The sequence below is a fragment of the Dreissena polymorpha genome, chromosome 2, assembly GCF_020536995.1.
Source record: "Dreissena polymorpha isolate Duluth1 chromosome 2, UMN_Dpol_1.0, whole genome shotgun sequence".
In the NCBI taxonomy this organism is placed as follows: domain Eukaryota; kingdom Metazoa; phylum Mollusca; class Bivalvia; order Myida; family Dreissenidae; genus Dreissena; species Dreissena polymorpha.
Window position 1 is genome coordinate 92,191,267 of NC_068356.1, and position 12,853 is coordinate 92,204,119.

Genomic DNA, 12,853 nt, shown 5'->3' on the forward strand with positions numbered 1-12,853 from the left:
ATAAATAATACAAGCCATTAGCAGTATGTTCACCTAAAACGAGTCGATGACTATTTTCCGAAAAGCTGTTTTAACAGCTTTTCAGCTTAAATGACATTTCCAAAGACCTATAGATGTTATCTATAGGTCTTTGACATTTCTCAACAACCTATAAATTATTGAGAAAATTTCCCGCCCGTAGACCCGAATGAATGATTTGAGAGAAATCCCCCGGAACATTGAACACATTACTGCGTCTTTGAACAGCGTGTATGATGTAATACCACTCTGTGTGTGTTCTTACGACACCTTGACACAAATTCTGACCCTGTTACAGGTACGCATTAAATTTCATCTCTCAGAATTTCAGGGTCAGTTCTCGTCGGTTAGGAAATCGGCAATAGAAGACAGAATGGACTATCGACTAGTACGTTAGGGTGCAGGATCACGTGACTTAGTGGGGACCGGTAAGTTGTGATTTTTTTTCGAATAACTTTGTAAAACCATTTTTTTCTTAAGAATTTCAACTAGTGCATAAAAGACCGATTTTATGCTGCTTATGGCAATGTGAAATACATCAAAATATCTTTATTAAATAGCAACGTGTTCTTGTTCAAAATGTGTACTCAAAGACCTATAGAATGTTATCTATAGGTCTTTGGTGTACTATATTCATGTATACGGTTATGCTTCACGCAACAATTTTGTCACCGATTTCAGAAGTTTTGAAGGATTTATTCTTATACCTTCAGATATCGGCAAAAACTGCAAGAACAACTGTCTGATGTACACTTAAGATTTCTGCAAATGAATTTCAATAACTTGAGATATTTGCAAAAATTAAGTTCTATACGCTGTGTTTACATTCTGTCCAGCCCGTGTGTAAACACCTGAAATCCCAGTTGATTCTGCAACCTGGTTATGTTGATATCTCAGCATTGCCCTCGTGACATAAATTAACACAAATTTTAAGGAAAGAAATGGATTGTGAGAAGCAAAATCGAAATAGAATTATGCTATAAGATGGAAATCGTTTATGGCGGAGATTCTGACTGGAAATCGTTCATAACAGCCAGAATATGCTAACATTTGCCAGTGTGCTATTAATAACGCTCAATTGGTCATTGTCGGCTTGGGTACTACCAATATATGTACCCGGGTACTCTTAAGTAAACTTAAATGTACCCCGCGTACGGAAAAATACTGAATCGTACCCAGGAAGTCTACCGCTAAATTGGTCGTTGTCGGCTTTTTTTTCAAATGCATTTTCTATTTGTAATATCTATTTCAATATTCTGTAAAATGGCCTAAATATTATCAAAATTCCTAACCAAAAGCATGTTGATGCAGATTTTTTTTCAAAACATATTTTTTCTTATTCCGTATGCGCGTTTTCGGACATCGGATCTTTGGCGGGAATAAAATTCGGGTACGTATAAGTGTATTTTCCGTATCCGGATACTTAAGAGAGCCTGGGGTACATATATAAAGTAGTACTCGAGCCGACAATGACCTATCGATCATTAATATTACAGTATGTCTTAAAATTTTCAATCGTGGTTACACATTACAATCCAGAGGGCGATAGTACGATGATGGCAATGCGACAGTAAGATGGCGACAATGCGATAGTAAGATGGCGACAATGCGACAACGCGATAGTACGATGGCGGCAATGCGATAGTCATATCGTACTGTCGCCATCGTATCATCGCATTGTCGCCATCGTACTATCGCATTGTCGCCATCGTATTGTCGCACTGTCGTCATCGTATTATCGCACTGTCGCATTGTCGCCATCGTACTGTCGCACTGTCGCCATCGTATTGTCGCACAGTCGTCATCGTATTGTCGCATTGTCGCCATCGTATTGTCGCACTGTCGTCATCGTATTATCGCACTATCGCATCGTGGCCATCGTACTATCGCACTGTCGCCATCGTATTGTCGCACTGTCGTAATCGTATTATCGCACTTTCGCATTGTCGCATTGTCGCCATCGTACTATCGCACTGTCGCCAGCGTATTGTCGCACTGCTGTCATCATACTATCGCCTTGTCGCCATCGTACTATCGCGTTGTCGCATTGTCGCCATCGTGCTATTGCATTGTCGCCATCGTACTATCGCATTGTCGCCATCGTACTATCGCATTGTCGCAATCGTTCTTTCAGACTATCGCATTGTCGCCCTCTGGGTTTTAATGTGTAACCACGATGGCACTAACGGTATTCCGTAGAAAGGTATCGTGGTTAGATGTTTCACTTACCAGAGGCAATGAGATTTTCAAAGACCCGTGTCATGTAAAAATGGGTCTTGTGCGAAATGCGGCTGTACTAACTCAGGCTTGGCAATTAAGCAGGCTTGGCGTGAGCTACGCTGGCCGCATACGCATTTAGACACATTTTTACATGACGCGGCACTAAAAGTGTGACTTGGGAACTACGTCTCACTCAAATGTTAACATAACGATATTTGGATGACAAAAGATTAAATTTATAATCAGCCATGTGGGGACATATACGATCAATGTTTATCAACGAACACTAGTGTGTGGTCTGAATATTCGTTCACTTCATAACAAACATTTCATGCGGTGAGTATGCGACTAACAAATGAAAACATCAACAACAATTAAACCTTTGTTTATCAATTATATTATTTTCAAACATAAACTTTCTTTAATTATTTTAAAATCAGTATATACTACGAATAGCTTTGTTTAAAATATATTTCATGTTTAATATGTGCCCTGATTGCTAAATACGCACCGAGTTCAGAGGATCTATGCCAGACATGTGTCATAGAGCGGCGTCCGTGCGGTAATAGAGACAGACCAGGTTCTAAATCGTTAGAGCTTACCCCCGTCCCCGGGATTCGAATCCGGGACAAATGTAAGAACGGCGCGGTAGTAGCTAGTGCTCTACAACTGCGCGTGTGTGTAAGTCAGAGTTCATTTACCGGTTCACGTCCTGACATGTTGTTGCTATCAAGAGCAACGCAGAAGCTAGTGATTCTGGAAATGACAGTACCATCGGAAGAGCGAATCGATGTAGCACACGCGAGGAAGAAGGTCAAATACCAGCCGCTGCTCGATGAGTGTCGAAAACAAGGGTGGACGATCTGGAACCTCTCTGTCGAGGTTGGCTGTTGGGGCTTCGCCTGGACGTCACTCTGGAATGCCTTTTGGGTACTTGGTTTCACTGGAATGGCAAGCAGACGGGCGGTAGTAGGTGTCTTCAGGCAAGCAGAATCAGCATCAAAATGGTTGTGGCAGAAGCGAGCACAGCAGTTGACAGCTTATCAGTCTGTGGTCAAAATTTGAACATCCTCGGCCGGCGCACTTCTGGCAGATGTCGTGGATAGCGCCGAAACATTTAATGAAGGAGGACTCCACCTGAAAAAGAGACTGATGCATGGACCTTATCCACAGTTTTAGTGATAAACAGGTCCCCTTATTTTTATGGAAATGGATACAAGACACGTTTCATATTTCCGTGTTGTTATGGTAACGAGACAGTTCAGGTTCATGGTGCTATGTCGGTGAGGTAATAGAGACACGTCAGGTTTCATGGTGTCGTGTTGGTGCGGTAATAGAGACACGACAGGTTTCACGGTGCCGTGTTGGTGCGGTAATAGACACGTCAGGGTTCACGATGCCGTGTTGGTGCGGTAATAGAGACTCGACAGGTTTTACGGTGCCGTGTTGCTGCGGTAATAGAGACACGACAGGTTTCACGGTGCCGTGTTGGTGCGGTAATAAAGACACGTCAGGTTTCACGGTGCCGTGTTGGTGCGGTAATATGGACGCGACAGGTTTTATAGTGCCGTGTTGTTGTGGTAATAGACAGACACATCAGGCTCAAAGTGCCGTTTTTCATGATAATAGAGACATGAAAGGTTTCACGGTGCCGTGATGGTGCGGTAATAGAGACACGTCAGGTTTCATGGTGCCGTGTTGGTGCGGTAATAGAGACACGCCAGGTTTACGGTGCCGTGTCGGTGCGGTTATAGAGACAGGACAGGTTTCATAGTGCCGTGTCGATCGGTTTTTTATGATAATAGAGACACGACAGGTTTCACGGTGCCGTGATGGTGCGGTTATAGAGACACGTAAATTTCATAGTGTCGTGTCGGTGCGGTTATAGAGACAGGACAGGTTTCATAGTGCCGTGTTGTTATGGTTATAGCGACAGGGCATGTCTCATGGTGCCGTGTTGTTATGGTAATAGCGACAGGGCAGATTTCATGGTGTCGTGTTGTTATGGTAATGGACAGGACAGGTTTCATAGTACCGTTTTGGTGCAGTAACTATACCAATGTTAGTGCTGGACTTCATTGCCTACCTCCTACAAGCAGTGTAATCAAAGGACATATTTGTAGAGGAGCATTTCTAATACATAGGGCATGTAAACTGCTTATAAATATTGATGGTTCCAAGACACGGCTGGCACCAGTTATATATGGTAGATGGGAGGAGCACCTTGGCATGCTGTTGCCCACAAAGTGCCTGAAGCCTTTACCACGGAGCTTGCTGATATTGTGCAAGTGTACAGGAAAGTGCGATACTCGACGTTGTCCATGCCGTGCTGCTGGGATGCTTTGCAATTCACCTTGTGGAATCCTGACTTGAAATGACTAACTTTGGAACTGTATGTAATCTATGTGAAACAAAGTATTTTTAAACCTATTAAAATGAGAATGTTTTCATGTTGATGAGTTGTGTGCGTTTTTGCTGTAATGCCATATGGCATAAGGTGTAAGCCCGTTAGCCTGTCCCTAGGACTGGGGATGACTCAGTGATTACCCAACCAACACATGACATTGGCTCAAAGTCTTCCCGACATCAAATAGCTGTTACGTCGGTTTGACTTTGAGCCAACGTTGAACAAATATCACGGGTTTGCTTGGTAAGGGGTTTGGTCGATTATCACATTTTCATACCATCTGCATTTGGGTTTGAGTCCCGCTCACTGTAGTATTTTTCCACCGAATGTGAAAATTTTCAAATTACTAGTCACTTGCCTGTGAGTACATCATGCGTAAATTATCTAAATGCGCCAATATTACGTAAAACGTGCACAACAATATTGTAATTGAATTAATTACGTAAAAAAATGGCACATCAAAGTTTATACACTGGCTTTTACTGTCCAAGGTCAACTCAAGGTCGTTGATGTATCATATGACCTTTTACTTGACCTTTCCGGATCAATAACCCTCCATATTTAACAAGACCTCTCATAAGTGAGTTCTTACCAAAATATACATAATTAAGAGGTAAACATTTGATTTTACTCCATAAGGCAATATTTTTTTCTTTTTCAACATGGCCGTCGGCGGCCATATTGGATTTTGGTATTTTGAGGCTCCTGGCAGTGTGACGGACAAGCACCTTGGTGATTTATCATGTATACTGACTAATTAACTCACATCAAATGAGAAAATCTCTCAACCCAATTTTGCAAACGGGACTTCAGACCTAGTCCTGCACTATCACCAACTCCAACCACGATCAACGCCGTATATCTTTCTTTTTTTAAATACATGTTGTATTTCTTGTTTTACATATAATATTTTACCCAGACAAGAGTGTTGCTTCTAATTTTAGAGTGTCAACGTCGCAAGAAGCTACTTGTGTAGCATCTCGATAATTTCCTGTGAAAATTAAGCACGGCTATGTCTGGTCATTTCATTTAGTTCTGCAAACAGTGAGACTAACAATTTTTGCCGATTCGTAAATCTGTAAGTTTAAAGAATTCCAAAAACTTCTTCTTTTTTATATTGTGTATTCTTACTTTCACGATTAAATAGTGTTCTTGTTCAGAGAACAGTTTCTTAGGTGACTCGTCCCATGCTGATTGTGGTCCCAAACATATGAATCTTTGTTAAATATCGACAATTGGGTCTTACACTAGTTCTTCTTCAATGCTCTGAGCGACCCGGAGGGTCTGGGAGTTGGAGTATTGTAACTGGGTCTTAAATTGTAATCGATCACATTTACATGTAGCTGTTTTGTAAAGACAAGCATGCAATGAGATGAGAACGAGGCAGCGACCAGGGCGGACGTGCTTTTGACGAAGAGGGAAAAATAATTAGTTACTGCAGCTAATTTTAACGTTTTACAATTTTAATTCATTCATATACTCATAATTAAACACACGCGTGTGATTCTACAACCACCAGGAGTGACGGAGGAGGAAAGAGAACTGTGTTATTCTGAAGGACTGGTAACCTCTGTACATGCCTCTCGTCTGCCATCTTGTTTTATGATATTTTAACTTCACTTTTGGACTCTTTTAAGCCTTCGGGCTTCCCACAAGGGCCATCTAGGACTTCTCTAATAACGTTTTATTTACTTCCATATACTGTGCTACCAATTTCGTGCTGAAATTTCAGAGAAGACTTCCCTTTGTGCGTTTCCCGCGCGTCCGCCCGTCACTTTCATACACTCATTTATTGGTGATTTTAACTTTTTAACCTTTTGTTATATGTGTAACTCGTATGAACTGAACAAACCTTTGAGCGTTTTAGAAAAGGGAGTTATATTACATTATTTTAACCATACACCTCTATATGTATATTTTATGTACATGTGTATGAACTTTCCATGAAGATGAACATTTTCACAACTTCTAGATGAAAAGGGAGATATTTGATATTATTTTAACCGTACACCTATATATGTGTAGTTTACGAACATTTTTATGAACATTTGTATGAACTTTTTATGAAGTTGCACGTTACTGCACATCTCCATAACTCCTGTTCTGCTATGAGCTAGCTCCCTCTAGAGTTACACTTTTTTGCAATACCCTTCACTTGTGACAATTGACCCCAGCTAGCTCCGGCCGCCATATCTACCTGAGAGTTCCTCCAGAACAGCTATCCAGCCTCCAGCAGTTAACCAAGCCTATAGGCTGCCAGGCAATATCCATCCCCGAGAAGGAATGGTGTATGACATTTTCTTCATCATACACCCCATATGTGTATTTTATGTACATGTGTATGAACTCCCCATGATATCCACCAGAGAGTTCCTCCTATACAGCTATCCAGCCTTCAGCAGTTAACCAAGCCTATAGGCTGCCAGGCAACATCCAGCCCCGAGAGGGAAAGATATATGACATTTTTTTTCTTCATCATACACCTCTAGATAAGTATTTTATGTACACGTGTATGAACTTTCCATGATATCCACCAGACAGTTCCTCCCGAACAGCTATCCAGCCTTCAGCAGTTAACCAAGCCTATAGGCTGCCAGGCAACATCCAGCCCCGAGAGGGAAAGATATATGACTTTTTTTCTCATCATACACCTCTAGATGTGTATTTTATGTACACGCGTATAAACTTTCCATGATATTCACCAGACATTTCCTCCCGAACAGCTATCCAGCCTTCAGCAGTTGACCAAGCCTATAGGCTGCTAGGCAATATGCAATCCCGAGAGGGACTTTGAGCAACTCAACAGAGCGGCAAAGTGGGTTTGGCCGACCCTGATACTTCTAGAACCCGTCATTCTTTCAAAGACCTCTTAAAACCCTTCCCTGGTAACCCTTCACAGACTTCTTGAAGATTATACGAACCCCCCCCCCCCCCCAAATGATGATCAACAAGGGACAAATGGCTTCCAACAGTAGTAACGCTATCCTGAGCTGCAAACAGCAACCATCTCAGTATCTCGTTTCCAACTCTGTCAATAAACCCAATCTAGGGTCCATCATAAAATCGAAAGACTATGAAATTAACCGCCACAAAAATCTGATCAAAAAGAGGAAGCACTGTGGCCGCCCTTTTATGAACATTATCCCTAAAGATGGAGGTAGACAGCTGAAAATTGAGTGCAGTGCTGGCTGCTTCGAGTTCTTAAAAGCTGAGCTAGAGAAGTTGGCACTCGATCAAGAATTATCCAAAACATTCAGGATTTCATGCATCGTGGAAAAATCTGTTGACACGGCTGGTAACTTACCACAAATTACTATGAAGGTTCATATTATACGCAAGAACGGTTCCCGAACAGCACGCCCAAAGTTTACCATACATATCTACAACACCCAGTGCTCACTCCTCAGCAGTGGTGCATGGACACAGGACTTTCAGGGCGAAATCTTACCAGAGATCATCAAAAACCTGGACCAAATCCCAACCTCTCTTCCCTAGATAGAACATTTGCAGCAGTTATTGACAGGTGCCTGGAGGAGAGTATCACAGAACATTTTGACCAGGTCCGTCCAACGCTGGGGGGTCCAGTAACAGAAGACTCCACTGTATCAGACGTGTGTGCCCATTGCCAGAATTAGGTCACCGACGGGATCGCCTGTGACGGATGCGGAGGCTGGTTTCACTTTGAATGTGAACATCTAGGCCGGGACTTTGAGAAGTTTTACGAAGATGGGGCCTCCAGTCCCTACAGCTGCCTATCCTGTAGGCACCTGTCCATACTGACCCCACACTATCCCCCTTCTGTCCCGTCTATCACAGATGATATAACTCCGTTGGAGGACGAACTATTCCCTAGAAGTGATGAATGCGAAAGTCCGCCCCCTATACAACAGTACAGATACAAGATTATGTCTACCCAGAGGACTGAACAGCCATCATACCAGCAGATTGCCCCATTGACTGACCTCGACCAGCATATAGTGAAGTGCACGAGTGAAGCGATACCTCAGCCTGACCCCCAGGGAGTCTTTACACCAACGCTACATTTCCCAGAACATGCCAAAACAGATCAGGGAATAGACAGCGAAAACAAAGACCAAGGTGGACACAAAATTAAGCCGAATGAAGGGAAAACACCTAGTATCCTCAAGATGCCCAATCCCATCAAGGACACAGTATCTGGCAAGCCAAATAAGAAGAAGAATGAAAAGCGTCAAAACTCTGACATACAGCAGCAGTTGGAATTCTCTATTGCGACTCTCAATAAATTAGAAAAGAAAATAGAGGAATTAGAACTGAAGAATAAAATACTTTCAATCCAAAACAAAACTTCTCACACACTGAATCAAAACTACTCAACGGATCCTGTTTCAACAACAGCAAACTACCCTACAGATGGTAATCCTGTGTCTTCGCCAACATACCACCTTGAAGACAGAATATCAGCACTAGCAACCGAATTATTGAAAGCAAGAATAAACAGTCTGGAACATGCACACCAACTTTCAAATCAACTCAACGGACTTCTCTTGGCAAATAGACAGTACTATTGTTTTCCGCCACAGACTCCTACTATATACCCCTGTAATTACTTCATGCCTCCTACCACGTACCACATACCTACTCCCGTACCACAGATGTTCGCTGGACACCCTTGGAATCACTTTATGTCTCCCACCTCATGTCACATACCTGCTGCCGTACCACAGATGTCTGCCGGATTTCCCTCCTGGTTGCCACCCCCATATATGCCACCACCTCCGGCAGGTTTCCAGTCTGGCCCGCTGCAGCCCCTTTAGTGAATAAAGGCCCACCTGCCTGGCCTCCTGCTGCCCCCCCCCCCACTCCCGCGCTTCACAGTACCCCATGCCCCGCCTACCGGCTCCTAGATGACCCACAACCGGGAAATCAACAAACAGCCAGGATCTCTGAGTTATTCCCAACCTGACCCCCCAAGATCAGGGTTACTCCAAAGGCAAGAGAACCGAGCCAATACACAGCCAGCAGGACAAAGTATCGACTTGGTCTTCGCAGGGAAGCAGTTGCACACAGCATCAAACGGGCAGAGGAGGCAATGCAGGAACACGGGAAAACCACCAAAGAAGCACACCCCTTTGCGACCTTAATGGCGGCGGCAGACAAAATGACCACCATTCGGCAATAACAAAAAGAGTCACTTGGTTTGACAAAAAGAGAAGTAGAAGTGACGCCAAAGACTGGAGGGTGAAGAGACAGAGTGGCACCTCAGCCAGCCATTCCACCCCGAAGAAATCTCGCACTTCTCACCATGCTGACATTATGAACATTTCGAGGTGCCAATGTACAGTAACTCTAACATCACTGAACTCCCTCTATCACCTGCTAACATCGTCGGAACTGCTATACCCAACAGGATAAACGAACAGAACAATAACCCTGACAACTCGGTAAGCATCGACACCAACCCAAACTCCGAAGAGCATTTTTGTGCCAGGGCAGGGCTACCGCAAAGATAGATCACCCGAGCATTCTGACTAACCAGCCCTATAAATCTACATCACGGTGACACCAGAAATACAGAGCGTACCTCGCGCAGAACCTCCCTGAGATTGACCACCCTCAACGTAAAAAATGTTTTTTGTTCAGGATCTCTTGACGAACTGTGACATATGCTGCATCCAGGAGCACTGGCTGTTTCAATTCCAACTCTTACAGCTCAACGACATAGATGAAAATTTTATCTCTCATGCTAAAGCAGTAGATTGTAGAGACCCCATATCCCCCTACAGATACCGCGAGGCTATGGAGGTAATGCTATCCTCATGAAGAAGAACTGGGAACTAAAGACTGATCTCCCTGATCATGGCAGTGATAGAATAGTCGTCATGGAGATAGCAGCCAATCCAGATATCTGCATTATCAGTGTATACCTACCCTGTCGGAGAAATAACACCAAGGACAATTTCTGTGAGGTCATCTTAGAAATTGAGGAGCTGCTGGGGAATAACAGCGACACCCATGCACTCTTCATCTGTGGAGACTTCAACCCCTCGTTGACTAGGCAACCTCCCAACGACAGAGACCAAATTTTCAGAGATCTGGTAAGAAAGCATAACCTCCACACAGACCAGGATGGTGAGCCCACCTTCTTCCACGCAAGCGGCGAGCAATCTGCCGAGATAGACTACATCTTGAAAAACAAGCTGGCACAAGAGATCTCCTCTTCTGTAGTTACAGCTGGACAACATCACTTTAATGTATCAGATCACACTTCTGTCTCAACAGAAATAATGATCACCTTCCATGATAAACTAAATGACCTTTTGACTTGTTTTAAACCGAACTGGAGCAAGTGCAACAAAGATATTCATAGAGCCAGCCTTCGGCAATTAACCAAGCCTATAGGCTGCCAGACAATATGCATCCCCGAGAGGGACATTGAGCAACTCAGGGTAGCACTCTCACAAGCCACAGTCGCAAGTATACCCAGATTCAATCCTACAGATAAGAAAAAAAGAGGCCTCCTAAAGCTAGAGGTCCAGCCATCCAAGCTGCAGTAAGAATCAGGGTGTGTTGGGTGTGGAAGTGTGACGGAGCACCCCGTGGGGACAGCCACCAAACAGCCTTAGAGATGAAAAAGCCAAGCGAAACCTTCGTAAAGCCCAAAGGAAATTCCATGCCAAGAAGAGGTTTAGTGACATGGAAGGCATCATGAATGCTACTGATGACACCACCTTCTATAAACTAGTCCGCCAGCAGAGATCCACAAGTAGGCATCTTAACAATGGCCTCCTGAACCACCTACAAATATCCTTCCAGACAAGAGGTATAACAATAGCAGATACGGATGTCCCCGAAGTAGAGTGTGCCGTGGCAAAACTGAACAACAACAAGGCAGCCGACTACATGGCCCTAACCGCCGAACATCTCAAGTATGGTGGAGCAGCGATCTACCCTGTGCTGGTGAAGATAATCAACACAATCTTTAAGCACAATCAGATCCCAGATAATCTGAAGAAAGGTATAATCACCCCGGCACACAAGAAGGGGAGTCTGCGAAACCCTGATAACTACATAGGGATTACGGTAACGTCCATTCTGCTCAAGGTTGTGGAACATATCCTTAACGCTAGACACAGGCCTGTTTTCATGAAGACCCAGTCTCGCCTACAATCGGGATTCGCGCGCGGCACTTCCCCCATCAAATCAGCGTTCCTAGTGTCAACTCGAAGCCAAATCCAGGAAAAACCAGCTGAACCTTATAACACTGGACACACGGAATATCCTATTGCGCAACCTGATTTTAGATGGAATTGATCCAGCTGAATGGTTACTTCTTTGCAATATCTACTCAAACACAAGTTGAAGAGGCAGGGCCTATTGTCCGGGCTATTCAACATATGTCAAGGGGTGCGCCAGGGGGTGTCCTCTCCACAGAACACTTCAAGAGATTCAATACTCCTCTACTCCTCAGCTTAGAAGAGAGATTTAGGGGAGCTAGCATTGGCCTAATTAACATACCGCATACTACTTGTGCGGACGACCTGGCTTTAATGTCCAACTCAAACTGGGAGATGAATCTCATGCTCAAAACAGTTAAAGAATTCAGTCGAAGTCACAGGTATGACATCAACCAATCAAAACGCAGCTGCATCAGGGTTTACCCGAAAAGCCCCGACCCAAGTCCTGACTTTATACTTGAAGGCACTCGCATCCCACTAGATACGTCCACTACTCATCTTGGAGTTTACCGAGACACCAAGTGTTAAGTGAATACGAAAGATAAAATAGAGCTAGGAAGACGTACAGCCTACTCGCTCATGGGAGCAGGCTTCATTGGAAAGAATGGACTGAAACAATCTGTTAAAGCCCGCCTCTGGTCCACTTTCGTAGTATCTAGAATGTTATACGCCTGCAGGTCCTACCCTACAGTCAGGCCGATCTCAAAGCCTTAGAAGCATTTCAATTGAAAACTTTAAAACAAGTGCAACATCTAGCAGACAGGACTTCCAACGTTGCTGCCCTGTCTCTATTAGGTATTTTACCTATTCGAGCTCAATTACACAAAAACACACTTAATCTGTACTACAGTATAATCCAGACACCAGGGACAGTTGAATAAAAGGTGGCCGAGAGACGGCTGGCCATGAAATTGCCAACAGATCATAGTTTCTTATTCAGTATCCGCAGACTGCTCCATACCTATAACCTACCGACAGCGTACCAACTCTT